Source organism: Rattus norvegicus, chromosome 6 (genome assembly GCF_021556685.1).
Source record: "Rattus norvegicus strain SHRSP/BbbUtx chromosome 6, alternate assembly SHRSP_T2T, whole genome shotgun sequence".
Taxonomy (NCBI): Eukaryota; Metazoa; Chordata; class Mammalia; order Rodentia; family Muridae; genus Rattus; species Rattus norvegicus.
The window spans coordinates 60,661,197-60,678,980 of record NC_141539.1 but is presented as its reverse complement, the minus strand read 5'-3'; positions in this window follow the sequence as shown (position 1 = coordinate 60,678,980).

Genomic DNA, 17,784 nt, shown 5'->3' with positions numbered 1-17,784 from the left:
AAATTATGACTTCATGCTACAACAGTAATAATCACGATGAATAATGATTTTTTTCCACACAGAGAAAAATGTGATAAAACTAATCTGACATGAAATTTCAAAAATCATGGTATGATCTATCTAGCCAAGTTCCTCCTGTGTCACCACAATGCCTCTGCAACTGACCTAAGAAAATAAAGAACTAGATAGGAAACTTCAGGCTTCCCAGGCTTCAGAATCTTTCTGATAGCTATTTGACCAGGCTGTCATAGCTCACAGTAGCCATAAAAGTTTCTTAAACAGATGATCATAATTTGACTCAATGAAGCTTTATTTATAAAAACTACTGCTTGTCTACTGTTTGCCAAACAATACACCAGATTGTAACTACTCTGTAAATACATAGTAAAGAAGTGCTTGCTCACAGAAGCCTGGTATAGCTGTCCAGGGAGAGGCGCTGCCAGCCCCTGACTAATATAGATGCAGATATTCACAGTCAACCACCAAATGGAGCCCAGGGACCCCTAATGGAAGAATTAGGGGAAGTAATGAAGGGGCTGAAGGGGATTGTAACCCTATAGGAAGAACAACAATCTCAACTAATCAGATCATCCAGATTTCCCAGGGAATAAACCACCAACCAAAGAGTATACATGGAGAGATCCATGGCTCCAGCTACATGTGCAGCAGACGATTGCCTTATATGACATCAACAGAAGGGAGGCCCTTGGTCCTGTGGAGGTTTGATATCCTAGCATATGGGTATGGTAGAGGGGTGAGGCTGGAGTGGGTGAGTGGGTAGATCTGCACCCTCACAGAGGAAAAGGGGAGGGGAGAAGGGGGGAGGGGAGGGAAAAGCGGGAAGGGGAACAACATTTGAAATCTATATAAATAAAATAATCAATAAAAAGAAAAAGATACAGAGTAAAGAATGCTGTAATGAACCCTTAATTTCTATAAAAAAAGTCAAAGTGTCGCAATTGAGAAACCATATGCTTGGTTTATTTTTTATTTATTCACTTTATATCCCACTCACTGCCCTCATTCCCAGTCATGCCCTCTCACAATCCTTCTGCTTCTCTCCCTTCACCTTTGAGCAGATGTCCCCCCCACCCTGACACATCAATTCTCTGAGGCTAGGCACATGCTCTGTCACTGAGACCAGACAAGGTAACCCAATCAGAAGAACATATCCTACAGACAGACAACAGCTTTTGGGATATCCCCCATTCCAGTTGTGTGGAACTGAAATCAAGACCAAGCTGTACATCTGCTACATATGTATGGGGTGTCCTAGTTCTAGCTTGTGTATGCACTTTGGTTGGTGGCTCAGCCACTGAGAGTTCCAAGGGTTCAGGTTGGTTGACTCTGTTGGTTTTCCTATGCAGCTCTTACTGCCTTCAGGGTTCTCAATCCTTCCCCACAACTCTTTCATAAGACTCCCCTAGCTCCATCCACTGTTTAGTTGAGGGTTTCTGCATTCATCTGAGTCTGATGCTGGGTGGAACCTCTCAGAGCACATACTAGACTCTGTCTGCAAGCAAAACAGAATATCATTAATAGTATCAAAAATTGGTGTTTGCCCCTAGGATGTGTCCCAAGTTGGGCTGGATATTGGTTGCCCATTGTGCCTGCATTGCTTGAAGACAGGATACGTATTTGATCAAAAGCTTTGTGGTTGAGTTGGTGTTCCTATTGCTTCACTGGTGTTCCTGCCTGGCTGTAGAAGCTGGGCTTTTCATGTTCTATATTTCCAATGCTGTGAGTCACAGCTAAATTCACCCTGATTTATTTTTGGGTGACTCCCCTATCCCAGGTCTCTGGTACATACTCCAAATCCCCCCTCCTCTGTTAGTTGCATATTCCTTTTGTTCTCATGGCTGTATGACCATCTCTCTTGTCCCTCTCCACACCTGATCCTGAATCCCCTATCCCTCTATCCCCTCTTCCACTCAGTTTAAGTGATATTCCTTTTAAGTGATATTCAAGCATCCTCACTTTTTCATTCCTTCTTGTTTAGCTCCTTTGGGCCTGTGGAGTATAGCATGGGTATCCTGTATTTTATGGCTAATATCTATTGATAAGTGAGGACAAACCATGTATGTCCCTTTGGAATTGAGTTACCTCATTCAGGATGATAACCTCAAGCTCCATCTATTTGCCTGTAGGATTCATGATGTCTTTGTTTTGAATAGATAAATAATATTCCATTGTGTAGATGTACCACATTTTCTTTATCCATTCTTTAGTTGAGGGGCATCTAGGTTTTTTCTAGTTTCTTGCTATTATGATAAGGTTGCTATGAACATAGTTGAACATGTGTTCTTATGGGGTAGTTGGAATATCTTTTGGATATATATTCAGGAATGGTATACCTGGGTCTTAAGGTAGAACTCTTCCTTGTTTTCTGCTTACTAAGTCCACTGGGGCATGCTAAGCTACCCTGAGCAGCCTGCTTTCCCAAGTGGACCTCCACTTACCCACCCATGTTCCTAAGATCTATGGATCCTGAACAACACAAGTAAGCTTCCCTTCCCTCACCCATCTTCTCTACACACTGAGTCATCTGGAGTACCCCATGCTGCCCTGAGCAGTCTGCTATCACCTGCCAACTTCCATTCTTCTGCTACTTCTCTGCAAACCTTCACTAGAACAGCAGCTCCTGAACCATACAGTCCTGTTGATCTGGAATCTTAAAGCCCCAGGACACCCCTCAGAGGATGGCCACGCCAAGACCATCAAGATAAATCCACTCCTAATATCTACTACATCAGAAACATCTAGGCACCAAAGTTAAATGGCTAAAGGTCCTTGAAAGAACACAATCCACAAAAGCCAGGGCAATATGATAACTTCAGAGCACAACAACCCTACTATAGCAAGCCCTGGATATCTTAGCACAAGTGAAGCACAAGAAAATGACCTTAAATAATTTTATAAAGATGATAGAGGCCTTTAAAAAGGAAACAAATAAATCCCTTAAATACATACAAAAATACAATTAAACAGAAGAAGGAAATAAATAAAATTGTGCAAGACCTGAAATTGGCAGTAAATGCAATAAAGAAAACACAAACTGAGTAATTTTTGGAGATGGAAAACCTTGGGAATTGAATAGGAACAACAGATGCAAGCATCTCGAACAGAATCCAGGAGTCGGAAGAGAGAATCTCAGGTGAAGAAGATACAATAGAAGAAATTGATACATCAGTCAAAGAAAATGTTAAATATACTTAGTTTTAATCTAAGATGTTGGACATGTTTTGAAGGCAGGATAACTTAGCTTTTGGTAATAATAATAAATAATATTGTTACAAAACTTTGCAGAAACAAGTTGTTTTAAAGTTGCTGATATGTTTTACCATGCAATACCAGTGCTCAAATTCATATCATAAAACGAATGATTAAAATGCTCACAACAGGTTTTAAAATAAAATTATGACTTTTCATGAATGACAAGGCAATAATTCTTTATCAGCTTATTGTATGAATTACTTTTTACTGTTGTGATAAAATACAATAACCAAGGCAGCTTACAGAAAGAAAAGTTTATTTTCCTTGGTTTATAGTCCTCGATAGAGAATCCATAACAATGAAGGAAGCATGACTGCAGGTAGATGGAGCTGGAATCTGTAAGATTTCATTTTCAACCACAAACAGAAAGCACAGAAAACTGGAAGTCAGACAAAACTATAAAATATCAAGCTCATTTTTGTGATATATTTCCTCCAGCAAGGTTCAACCTCCCCAAAAGTTCCATAAGCAAACAGAGAAGTAACTGGGGAGCAAGTATTCAAATAGTTGACAAGTCCTGGGCATTTATTATTCAAACCCCTACACTCATGAAAAATTAGCATGTTTGTTTTTTCTTTTGATATGTCTGTCAGGTGAAAAAATGAAAATTTAGAGAAATATATCTTAAAAAGTATCATCTCTCTGGAATATTTTATTACTTAGCTCAGCACTAGGAAGAATATCCAAAGAAAAAAAAGGGGACATGAAGAATATGATTGTGGATGATGGCTGTCTTTCTTTGCTTCATAAGTTTTGCCATGGATACGCAGGTCTATTCCATTTCACACCAATGTGTAATTATCAAATAATGTTGAGTCTGTGAAACTTTTCTTTTATCTGATATTGACAATTTTGACCACACTGAAACATATACTAAACAGTGAACCAATTGTTTTCTTATAGTAAGTACTTAATGATATGAACACTTTGACGTGTAAGCCTACTTATTTCATTGTTGATTCTCACATTTCAATATAGGATTGTTTTGTACTTTATAGTACATACATAAATATGTATGTGCATTTGTATATAATAGAAAAAGTAAGAAATTATAAAGTCATACATTTATACACATACCAGAAGCCTTTCGTTTATGTGGGGTTGTGTCTGTACATGTTTAACAGATTGCCTGTCCACAGGTATATGTTTGCATGTAGATACCAAAGGTCGATGTTATATATTTTCCTCAGTAGATCAATATCTTATTTCTTTGAGACTAGATCTTGCACTGAATCTAGAACACATTAATCCAGCGAGACTTGCTAGCCAGTGAGTCTTAAGTTTCCTCCTGTGTCTGTATCTCTGGCTCTGGCATTACAGCCACAGATCACCTTGTCCCAATTTCTATATGAGTGCTGGAGATTGACTCAGTTTTTCATGCTTACACAGCAACTGCTTAACCAGTTGAATCCTTCCTCCAGTTCCACTTAGAAATTTGAACTTGTAGGTATTGTGTGTGCATTCTTGTTTCTATAATGTATACTTTTACCTAAGTTGGCCTAACCATGTCTCATTTCTGTTTCTGTATGATGCCATTATTCAAAATATCCACACTAATAACATGAAATTTTAGAACAAAATATTAGATAATATGTCAGTTCCACTGATTAGGAATTTCTGGAGAGCCAGGAGGTATCACTTCCAGATTCACTGAGATAAATTTTTATTATATAACTCGATCAAACCTCATGTGTGTATTGAATGGGTCTAATTTTTCTCCTGGAAGTCTTGATATCATTGTATCTTTTTTATTTTTTTTTACTTTACAAAAAAATATAGACTTGCTATGGCTTTTACAGTAATGAACTTTTGATACCTGTAACGTTCTGTATAAAATTAAGCTAGTAAGATTCCAGCATGGGTGTTGCATGGGTTCAAAAGGTTCCGCCCTCACCTAAGGAGCTATTGGCAGATAGTGACTTTAGGAGAAGGGACCATCATGTTCTGTTGGCTGAGGACACACCTGATGGCATGTGAGCATTACTACCTGGAATCATTAGGACATAAAATAGAATAAAAGGATGGCATGAAGTTGGAAAGGGGATATGTTGGGGACATTAAAGAAAATAAATAAGGATGTTTACACTCAACATATATCACATACAAATATAAAATTCTCAAATAATGAAAACATTAAATAATTTCTTTTAAAATTGTGTTATTTATTTAAATTCCAAATGTGCTCTCTTCCCTGTTCCCTGCTTCAAGAGTTCTTCGCCCATCTTCCTCCCCTTTGCCTTTCAGAGGTTGTTCTCCATCCTACCCTTTACCAGACCACCCTTCATGCACCCACTAACCCCTGCCTCATCTGTTCCTACATCCCCCTTCTCTTCAGTAAAAAGCCTCTACAAGATTAGGCACATCTTCTCCCACTGAGGCCAGATAATCCTCTGCTATACAATTGCCAACCCATTTAAGCTCTTTGGATGGTGGCTTAGGCTCTGGGAGTTCCCAGGGGTCTGGGTTTGTTGATACTGTTGGTCTTTCTATGGGCTTAGCAGTCTCTTCAGCTCCTTCAATCCTTCCCTTAACTCTTTCATAGGGGTCTCCGACCTCAGTCCAATGGTTGACTCTGAGTGACAGCACATACTGATGAGGAAGCAGAGAAAGAAGAACACTGGAAATTGGTGGTTGGATTACAAACTGAAACAATCACTCTGGAAATCAATCTGGCAACTTCTCAGAATATTGGAAATAGTTCTTCCTAAAGACTCACCTATTCTACTCCTGTGTGTATACTCAAATGATGCTCTACCATACCACAAGGATATGTGCTCCGCGATGTTCTTTTTTTTTTTTTAATTTATTAACTTGAGTATTTCTTATATACATTTCCAGTGTTATTCCCTTTCCCGGTTTCCGGGCAAACATCCCCCTCCACCCTCCCCTTCTTTATGGGTGTTCCCCTCCCAACCCTCCCCCCATTGATGCCCTCCCCCCAAAACTCTAGTTCACTGGGGGTTCAGTCTTAGCAGGACCCAGGGCTTCCCCTTCCACTGGTGCTCATAGAGGATATTCATTTCTACCTATGAGGTCAGAGTCCAGGGTCAGTCCATGTATAGTATTTAGGTAGTGGCTTAGTCCCTGGAAGCTCTGGTTGCTTGGCATTGTTGTACATATGGGGTCTCGAGCCCCTTCAAGCTCTTCCAGTTCTTTCTCTGATTCCTTCAACGGGGGTCCTATTCTCAGTTCAGTGGTTTGCTGCTGGCATTCGCCTCTGTATTTGCTGTATTCTGGCTGTGTCTCTCAGGAGCGATCTACATCCGGCTCCTGTTGGTCTGCACTTCTTTGCTTCATCCATCTTGTCTAATTGGGTGGCTGTATATGTATGGGCCACATGTACGGCAGGCTCTGAATGGGTGTTCCTTCAGTCTCTGTTTTAATCTTTGCCTCTCTATTCCCTGCCAAGGGTATTCTTGTTCCCCTTTTAAAGGAGTGAAGCATTCACATTTTGATCATCCGTCTTGAGTTTCATTTGTTCTAGGCATCTAGGGTAATTCAAGCATTTGGGCTAATAGCCACTTATCAATGAGTGCATACCATGTATGTCTTTCTGTGATTGGGTTAGCGCACTCAGGATGATATTTTCCAGTTCCAACCATTTGCCTACGAATTTCATAAAGTCCTTGTTTTTGATAACTGAGCAATATTCCATTGTGTAGATGTACCACATTTTCTGTATCCATTCCTCTGTTGAAGGGCATCTGGGTTCGTTCCAGCTTCTGGCTATTATAAATGAGGCTGCGATGAACATAGTGGAGGACGTGTCTTTTTTTATATGTTGGGGCATCTTTTGGGTATATGCCCAAGAGAGGTATAGCTGGATCCTCAGGCAGTTCAATGTCCAATTTTCTGAGGAACCTCCAGACTGATTTCCAGAAAGGTTGTAACAGTCTGCAATCCCACCAACAATGGAGGAGTGTTCCTCTTTCTCTGCATCCTCGCCAGCATCTGCTGTCACCTGAATTTTTGATCTTAGCCATTCTCACTGGTGTGAGGTGAAATCTCAGGGTTGTTTTGAATTACATTTCCCTTATGACTAAATATGTTGAACATTTCTTTAGGTGTTTCTCAGCCATTCGGCATTCCTCAGCTGTTAATTCTTTGTTTAGCTCTGAACCCCATTTTTTAATAAGGTTCTTTGTCTCCCTGCGGTCTAACTTCTTGAGTTCTTTGTATATTTTGGATATAAGGCCTCTATCTGTTGTAGGATTGGTAAAGATCTTTTCCCAATCTGTTGGTTGCCGTTTTGTCCTAACCACAGTGTCCTTTACCTTACAGAAGCTTTGCAGTTTTATGAGATTCCATTTGTCGATTCTTGATCTTAGAGCATAAGCCATTGATGTTTTGTTCTGGAAATTTTTTCCAGTGCCCATGTGTTCCAGATGCTTCCCTAGATTTTCTTCTATTAGTTTGAGTGTGTCTGGATTGATGTGGAGGTCCTTGATCCACTTAGACTTAAGCTTTGTACAGGGTGATAAGCATGGATCGATCTGCATTCTTCTACATGTTGACCTCCAGTTGAACCAGCACCATTTGCTGAAAATGCTATCTTTTTTCCATTGGATGGTTTTGGCTCCTTTGTCAAAAATCAAGTGACCATAGGTGTGTGGGTTCATTTCTGGGTCTTCAATTATATTCCATTGTTCTATCTGTCTGTCTCTGTACCAATACCATGCAGTTTTTATCACTATTGCTCTGTAATACTGCTTGAGTTCAGGGATAGTGATTTTCCCTGAAGTCCTTTTATTGTTGAGGATAGTTTTAGCTATCCTGGGTTTTTTTGTTATTCCAGATGAATTTGAAAATTGTTCTGTCTAACTCTTTGAAAAATTGGATTGGTATTTTGATGGGGATTGCATTGAATCTGTAGATCGCTTTTGGTAAAATGGCCATTTTTACTATATTAATCCTGCCAATCCATGATCATGGGAGATCTTTCCATCTTCTGAGGTCTTCTTCAATTTCTTTCTTCAGTGTCTTGAAGTTCTTATTGTACAGATCTTTTACTTGCTTGGTTAAAGTCACACCGAGGTACTTTATATTATTTGGGTCTATTATGAAGGGTGTCGTTTCCCTAATTTCTTTCTCGGCTTGTTTCTCTTTTGTGTAGAGGAAGGCTACTGATTTATTTGAGTTAATTTTATACCCAGCCACTTTGCTGAAGTTGTTTATCAGCTTTAGTAGTTCTCTGCTGGAACTTTTGGGATCACTTAAATATACTATCATATCATCTGCAAATAGTGATATTTTGACTTCTTCTTTTCCGATCTGTATCCTCTTGACCTCCTTTTGTTGTCTGATTGCTCTGGCTAGAACTTCAAGAACTATATTGAATAAGTAGGGAGAGAGTGGGCAGCCTTGTCTAGTCCCTGATTTTAGTGGGATTGCTTCAAGTTTCTCTCCATTTAGTTTAATGTTAGCAACTGGTTTGCTGTATATGGCTTTTACTATGTTTAGGTATGGGCCTTGAATTCCTATTCTTTCCAGGACTTTTATCATGAAGGGGTGTTGAATTTTGTCAAATGCTTTCTCAGCATCTAATGAAATGATCATGTGGTTTTGTTCTTTCAGTTTCTTCATATAATGGATCACGTTGATGGTTTTCCGTATATTAAACCATCCCTGCATGCCTGAGATGAAGCCTACCTCATCATGGTGGATGATTGTTTTGATGTGTTCTTGGATTCGGTTTGCCAGAATTTTATTGAGTATTTTTGCGTCGATATTCATAAGGGAAATTGGTCTGAAGTTCTCTTTCTTTGTTGGGTCTTTGTGTGGTTTAGGTATAAGAGTAATTGTGGCTTCATAGAAGGAGTTCGGTAGTGATCCATCTGTTTCAATTTTGTGGAATAGTTTGGATAGTATTGGTATGAGGTCTTCTATGAAGGTCTGATAGAATTCTGCACTAAACCCGTCTAGACCTGTGCTCTTTTTGGTTGGGAGACCTTTAATGACTGCTTCTATTTCCTTAGGAGTTATGGGGTTGTTTAACTGGTTTATCTGTTCCTGATTTAACTTCGGTACCTGGTATCTGTCTAGGAAATTGTCCATTTCCTGTAGATTTTCAAGTTTTGTTGAATATAGGTTTTTATAGTAAGATCTGATGATTTTTTGAATTTCCTCTGAATCTGGAGTTATGTCTCCCTTTTCATTTCTGATTTTGTTAATTTGGACACACTCTCTGGGTCCTCTCGTTAGTCTGGCTAAGGGTTTATCTATCTTGTTGATTTTCTCAAAGAACCAACTTTTGGTTCTGTTGATTCTTTCTATGGTCCTTTTTGTTTCTAGTTGGTTGATTTCAGCTCTGAGTTTGATTATTACCTGCCTTCTACTCCTCCTGGGTGTATTTGCTTCTTTTTGTTCTAGAGCTTTTAGGTGTGCTGTCAAGCTGCTGACATATGCTCTTTCCTGTTTCTTTCTGCAGGCACTCAGCGCTATGAGTTTTTCTCTTAGCACAGCTTTCATTGTGTCCCATAAGTTTGGGTATGTTGTACGTTCATTTTCATTAAATTCTAAAAAGTCTTTATTTTCTTTCTTTATTTCTTCCTTGACCAGGTTATCATTGAGTAGAGCATTGTTCAATTTCCACGTATATGTGGGCATTCTTCCCTTATTGTTATTGAAGACCAGTTTTAGGCCGTGGTGGTCTGATAGCACGCATGGGATTATTTCTATCTTTCTGTACCTGTTGAGGCCCGTTTTTTGACCAATTATATGGTCAATTTTGGAGAAAGTACCATGAGGAGCTGAGAAGAAGGTATATCCTTTTGCTTGAGGATTGAATGTTCTATTAATATCCGTTAAGTCCATTTGGCTCATGACTTCTCTTAGTCTGTCTAAGTCTCTGTTTAATTTCTGTTTCCATGATCTGTCCATTGATGAGATTGGGGTGTTGAAATCTCCTACTATTATTGTGTGAGGTACAATGTGTGTTTTGAGCTTTAGTAAGGTTTCTTTTATGTATGTAGGTGCCCTTGTATTTGGGGCATAGATATTTAGAATTGAGAGTTCATCTTGGTGGATTTTTCCTTTGATGAATATGAAGTGTCCTTCCTTATCGTTTTTGATGACTTTTAGTTGAAAATTGATTTTTGTCTGATATTAGAATGGCTACTCCAGCTTGCTTCTTCCTACCATTTGCTTGGAAAGTTGTTTTCCAGCCTTTCACTCTGAGGTAGTGTCTGTCTTTGTCTCTGAGGTGTGTTTCCTGTAGGCAGCAGAATGCAGGGTCCTCGTTGCGTATCCAGTTCGTTAATCTATGTCTTTTTATTGGGGAGTTGAGGACATTGATATTGAGAGATATTAAAGAATAGTGATTATTGCTTCCTGTTATATTCATATTTGGATGTGAGGTTATGTTTGTGTGCTTTTCTTCTCTTTGTTTTGTTGACAAGACGATTAGTTTCTTGCTTCTTCTAGTTTATAGCTTTCCTCCTTATGTTGGGCTTTACCATTTATTATCCTTTGTAGTGCTGGATTTGTAGAAAGATATTGTGTAAATTTGGTTTTGTCATGGAATATCTTGGTTTCTCCATCTATGTTAATTGAGAGTTTTGCAGGATACAGTAACCTGGGCTGGCATTTGTGTTCTCTTAGGGTCTGTATGACATCAGTCCAGGATCTTCTGGCCTTCATAGTTTCTGGCGAAAAGTCTGGTGTGATTCTGATAGGTCTGCCTTTATATGTTACTTGACCTTTTTCCCTTACTGCTTTTAATATTCTTTCTTTATTTTGTGCGTTTTGTGTTTTGACTATTATGTGACGGGAGGTGTTTCTTTTCTGGTCCAATCTATTTGGAGTTCAGTAGGCTTCTTGTATGCCTATGGGTATCTCTTTTTTTAGGTTAGGGAAGGTTTCTTCTATGATTTTGTTGAAGATATTTACTGGTCCTTTGAGCTGGGAGTCTTCACTATCTTCTATACCTATTATCCTTAGGTTTGTTCTTCTCATTGAGTCCTGGATTTCCTGTATGTTTTGGACCAGTAGCTTTTTCCGCTTTACATAACTTTGACAGTTGAGTCAATGATTTCTATGGAATCTTTTGCTCCTGAGATTCTCTCTTCCATCTCTTGTATTCTGTTGGTAAAGCTCGTATCTACAGCTCGTTGTCTCTTCTTTTGGTTTTCTATATCCAGGGTTGTTACCATGTGTTCTTTCTTGACTGTTTCTATTTCCATTTTTAATTCCTTCAACTGTTTGATTGTGTTTTCCTGGAATTCTTTCAGGGATTTTTGCGATTCCTCTCTGTAGGCTTCCACTTGTTTATTAATGTTTTCCTGTGTTTCTCTAAGGGAGTTCTTCACGTCTTTCTTGAAGTCCTCCAGCATCATGATCAAATATGATTTTGAAACTAGATCTTGCTTTTCTGGTGTGTTTGGATATTCCATGTTTGTTTTGATGGGAGAATTGGGCTCCGATGATGCCATGTAGTCTTGGTTTCTGTTGCTTGGGTTCCTGCACTTGCCTCTCGCCATCAGATTATCTCTAGTGTTACTTTGTTCTGCTATTTCTGACAGTGGCTAGACTGCCCTATAAGCCTGTGTGTCAGGAGTGCTGTAGACTTGTTTTCCTGTTTTCTTTCAGCCAGTTATGGGGACAGAGTGTTCTGCTTTCGGGCGTGTAGTTTTTCCTCTCTACAGGTCTTCAGCTGTTCCTGTGGGCCTGTGTCTTGAGTTCACCAGGCAGGTCACTTGCAGCAGAAGAGTTGGTCTTACCTGTGGTCCCGAGGCTGAAGTTCGCTCGCGGGGTGCTGCTCACGAGCTCTCTGCGGTGGCAGCAACCAGGAAGATCTGTGCCACCGTTTCCGGGAGCTTCAGTGCACCAGGGTTCCAGATGGCATTTGGTGTTTTCCTCTGGCGTCCGAGATGTGTGTGCAGAGTGTAGTCTCTTCTGGTTTCCCAGGCGTGTCTGCCTCTCTGAAGGTTTAGCTCTCCCTCCCACGGGATTTGGGTGCAGAGAACTGTTTATCCGGTCTGTTTCCTTCAGGTTCCGGCGGTGTCTCAAATGCAGCAGTCCTGCATTTCCTGGGCCCTCCCCCACTGGACCTGCTCCAGGATGTTCTTAGCACCCTTCTTCATAATAGTTAGAAGCTAGGAACAACCCAGAGGTCCCTCAACCAAAGAATGGACACAGAAAATGTGGTTCATTTACACAATGGAATAATGTTCAGCTATTAAAAATGAGGACATCATGAATTTTGCAGGCAAATGGATAGGACTGGAAAATAATATCTTTAGTGAGGTAACCAAGACCCAGAGGGACATGCATGGTATATATTCATTGGTAAGTGGATATTATCCTAAAAATACAGAATACAACCCACATATAGAAGTTTACCAAGAAGGAAGGCCTAAGTGAAGATGTTTCAATCCTACTTAGAAGGGGGAACAAAATAGTCATGGGAGGCAGAGGTAAGGAAGGATCAAAGTGAGAGAGGGGAGGAGGAAGGAAAGGGAGGCAGGATCAGGTATGGGAAAAGACAGGAGAGAAGCCCAGAAGGTGAGGAGAATGAATGGAAATATGCAGCTGAGAGGAGTGAGGGGTGGGGGAACATCTAGAAAGTCCCAGAGATCTGGGATGTGGGAGGATCCCAGGGCTCCATGGGGCATGAACTTAGCCAAAATGTCCAACAGTAGGGATATAGAACTTGAGGAGACCCCATCCAGTAGATAGACAAGGCCCCCAAGAGAGGGATGGAGCCACCAATCTACCTTTAAACTTTTTGATTCAGAATTGTTCATGTCTGAAAAAGCATACGGGGCAAACATGGATCAGAGACTGAAGGGACAGTCTTCCAATGACTGGCTCAAGTGGGATCCATCCCATGGATGGGCATCAAACCCTGACACTACTACTGATGTCGTGCTGTGCTTACAGATAGGAGCCTCACATTGTTGTCCTCTCATAGGCTTTACCAATATCTGACTGACACAGATACAGATACAGTCAGCAGTTTCCTTTTAAAAATGGAACTTACACTGTGTATAAAAATAAACCAGTATTAATTTTATGTTTCCTCATGGAATCTGGAAGTAGAGAGTAAATGGTATTATTGATAAAATATCTTGATTGAATGTGACCGGTTGAAAAGGAATTTCTTCCTTAATTGCATAGTTCCTCATTTGTTTTCTTTGTTTAGACACAGATAAATTACTTACAAATGAGATTTTCAGTGACGTCAACAGTAAAAACATGTGGTTTTATTTGTTCAGAGAAAATGGTTGATGATCAGTTTTGGATGCAGAGTAAACATTAGAGATGAAATGACTATTTAATTAGATATTTAATTGCTTTTAATCAATCACAAGACACCCAAATATTATTGATGGCACTGTTGACTTTGATACTCCTTTGGGGGGATATTAGTGAGCTTGAATTCAATGTGTTTCCTATCTACAACATTGCATTGAAAGATGTATGAGTCTAAGGGACTCTACACAAACAGATCAATGAACTGCAAGCCTTAAATTGTATAGAGTTTGTTTGAAGAACACATCTCAATGGTCATGCTTTTACTATTTCATCAGATGTCTGTTTAGACAAAGATTTGTATTTCCTATTTAGCCATTTTATCTTGTATGTTACAACTTATCTTGTAAGATAAGTTAATGTCAAATTAGCAAACAGATAATTATACACTGTTCTCTGTTCTTTTGGTTTCTTGGCTTTGTTTTAACAACTCCTAAAACTTTGAGAAACTACTCAAGGGAAACTTCAAAATTATTATTCTCCTGAAAAGTTTCAATCTCAATTATCAGTCCTTTAAAGCTTTTAACATGCTGATATGATACTGTGAGAAAGACTGGCACAAGTATATTATAGCATAATTATCATACAATTTGACAATCATAAATGATTAAATACCCTTGGTTATGAGAAAGCTTGTAAGGAAAGCATTTAGGCTAACTGCAGATCTTCACTTCTCCCTCCTTTCCTCTAAATTCAATAACCCAGTCTCATCCTCAGCTCTCTAGCAGGATCCCTTACCTACTGTCTCATCTCTAGTAGATTACAGAAGTCTTTCCCTCACTCATCATTTTATCCTATCCCAAGACTCCAACAGGCACTTTCTCGAAACTGGGCAAATTTCACATCTTACTTTCTCTCTCTTCTATATATAATCTTCCTGTCTCATCCTCAGAACTGTTTTAATCTATGTGTCATGGCATCTCGTCATTCTTTCCTCCCATACCCAGGGGACTAAACACACACTGATGGAACATCTTTCTTTCCTCATTCCTGTCGACCCAATTAGGCCTGAACTCCTGCCATTCCTATTTGTGTCCATTTCCAATAACTAAGTATTTAACTAATATACTAATGTTTAACTAATAACTAAATATATTAAATATATATTTAATAGCTATATATTTAACAATGAATTGTCAGCCAAATTTAGCAAAATTCAAGAACTTCCCATCAGGCAACACACAGCCACCACATGCTCCTATGAAATAATGAGGGCTCCTAAGGATTATTGAGAAAAGCAGCATCATTGAAGCGCAAGACAAATATCTTAAAGTCATTTGTATGAATATGAAAGGTCTTTAACAAGGAAATGAATAAAGGTCTTAAAGAAATCTATGAAAACAAAAACAGTGAATTAACTTAATAAAGTAGTTCAAAACCTGAAAGTGGAAATAGAACCAATAAAGACAATCCAGAATGAAGAAAATCTGCAAGTAGCAAAATTAGGAACTCAAATGAGAATCTCAAAGGTAAGCCTCATCAGAAAAACTACAAGAGATGGAAGTGAAATTTTCAGTTGTTAAGGACACATAGAAGAAATAGATACTCCAGTCAAAGAAACCATTGAATTTTAAAATTCCTGTCACGAAACATCCAGGAAAATTAGGAAGCTAGGAAAAGGCCAAATTTAAGAGTAATAGGAATAGAGGGGGGGAAAAATCAAATCAAAGGCACAGTAAAGACGCTCAATAAAATCATGGCCAAAAATTTCCCTATTGGAAGAAGAATATGCATGTCAAAGAACAAGAAGCATAGAGAACACTAAATTGATTGGACCAGATAAAGAAAGTCCCCATGGCACATAATAATCAAATACTAAATGCACAAAATGAAGAAAGAGTATTTAAAGCTGCAAAGAAAAGAGAGCAAGTAACATAGAAATGCAGACCAATTACAATAACATCTGACTTCTCAGTGGTGACTCTCAAAGTCAGAAGGGAATGGAGATATATTCTGCAGACTCTAAGAGACCACAGATGCCTGCTTAGATTACTATACCCAGTAAAACTTTCAATCACAAAAGATGGATTAAATAAATTTATGATAAAACAAAATTTAAGTAACACTTGTATTAATCCATTCCTACATCAAGGACTAGAGTAAGAAATCTATCTTAAAGAGGGTAATTACACCCAGAAAAATACAAAGAATAAATAATCCTCAACCAGTTAATTAAAGGAAGAATCACATACATGAATCTGCACACATGCGCATGCACAGAAACACACACACACACACACACACACACACACACACACACACACACACCAACAAACCTGTAATCCACAAACACTGCTGACTTATATCTCTTAGCATCAATTCACCAGTAAAAAGACACAAAATAAAAAAATGAATTCAGAAACAGAATCCATCTCTCTGCTATATCCAAGAAATACATCATAATGTCGAGGTTAGATTCCACCTCAAAGTAAAAGGATGGGAAAAGATATTCCAAATAAATGGACATAAAAGACAAATGAAGTTTACCATTTTAATATGTGAAAATAGCTTCAAAAGAAGCTAATTAAAAGAGACATATTGTTATTTTATGATAATAAAAATGTACAAAGAGGAATTTGCAATTCTTAACAAGTATTCACCAAACGCAAGAGCACCCATGTTAAAAAAAAAAAAGGTAACACTACTTTTCTTGGTCTCTTTTTCTTTTCTTTGTTTTCTCAGATTCCAATGTACTAGCTTTTGTTGTATCATACATTATATCATATCATGCTATTATATCTTACATAACAAAATAGAAATAGTCTTATAGATAATAGTCTAATAGATAATAAGGTTAACAAGCCAGTTAATATGTAATGAGAAACAGAAAGAGATAAATTTGGATGAGTGCTGAGGTGAGGAGTAAAAACCTGAATAGGTAGGAGGTGTAGAGGGAGGAAAAAAAAAACATAGTCATAATCACATGAGAAAAATATTGTATTTCCAATAAAATAAAAAAAACCTTGTATTTAGATATTTTTAAGGAATATTTTCAGAGTTTTGTTTTTCTTTGTTTCTTGTATTTGTTTGGACAAGAAAGATGATGTCACACAAGCAGCTTTATGTGGAATTAAGAACCTAGGTCACCTGGGCTCTTAAGCAAATCTAAGAAAGATCAAAGATGGCACAAGTATAGTTCATCAGTTGATGAGTTGGTAGGAGTGTTGAAATGAGATTGGAAGCAAGATAGACTCGTGCTTCAGGCAGAATTTTAGATGTAATGGAGACTATTATCATTGTACTCTTAAAGATTTTCAAGATAGTTATTCTTTGAAACCATGTTTATTTTTCTCTGATAATACTTTGCTCTTAATTATGGTCTATAGTTTATGTTTAAAATTCTTAAGATACTTTTAAATTATCAAATTAGTTAAAGTTAAACATTGAGGAGACCTTACAGACAAAAAGTTAGGAGATCTCCTAAATCTGCCCAGTCACTGCAATACTGGCCAATACCTGGCCCACTACATGCATTTGCAAAGTACTTTTCTTTTTCATATTCAGAAAAATTGCTATTAGAAATTATCTCTCTAGGAAGATAAGGCAAAGACATATTTTAGCTACAGATTCATTAGACTATTTTCTTCCACCCAACTTATAATTACCCATCAATCTATCAGCCCTGCACAATTCTTAGTAAGAATTGTCATGACACTGTTATCCTGGCTTCTAAATTAGAATGTCAAAATCAAATCCCAAGTTTTCTCCTAATGGTGCTTCTTTCCCACTGCCCAGTGAAAAATTTATTTTCTGTGTATTTACCTAGGTATAAAATATTAGTGTAACCTTATACCAGAATTCAGACAACTTTGTTAACAATTTGTCTTCAACTTTCACTTTCTGTTACCATTAAAAAATTATCTAGCCTTTTAAGGATTAATTTTCTCTTCTTTCAAAGGAAAATAAAAATAGCTTTGACTTTAAAAGGCTGTCAGGGGGATTACTTGATAGTTATGCAATATAATTTCCATAGTGCATGCCAAATAGTAAGAGTTCAACGACGCTACCGGCAATCAGTATCAGTGGGAGCAGTGATGGCATCACCCTTCTCATCATCAACAATAGCATTGCCATCATTAGCGCCATTATCATAATCATCACCTTGATTTATATCTAGTCATACTTCCTCTGTCTTAAATTGAATCTTCAGCCCAGGGCCCTTGCTGGAGATGATACATTTCCCTCTGCTTGTGCTGTTTCCAAAATTATCACATTTTGAGAGTAGTCTCTCTAAGTAAAAGACAATCTTCTCTTCTTTCT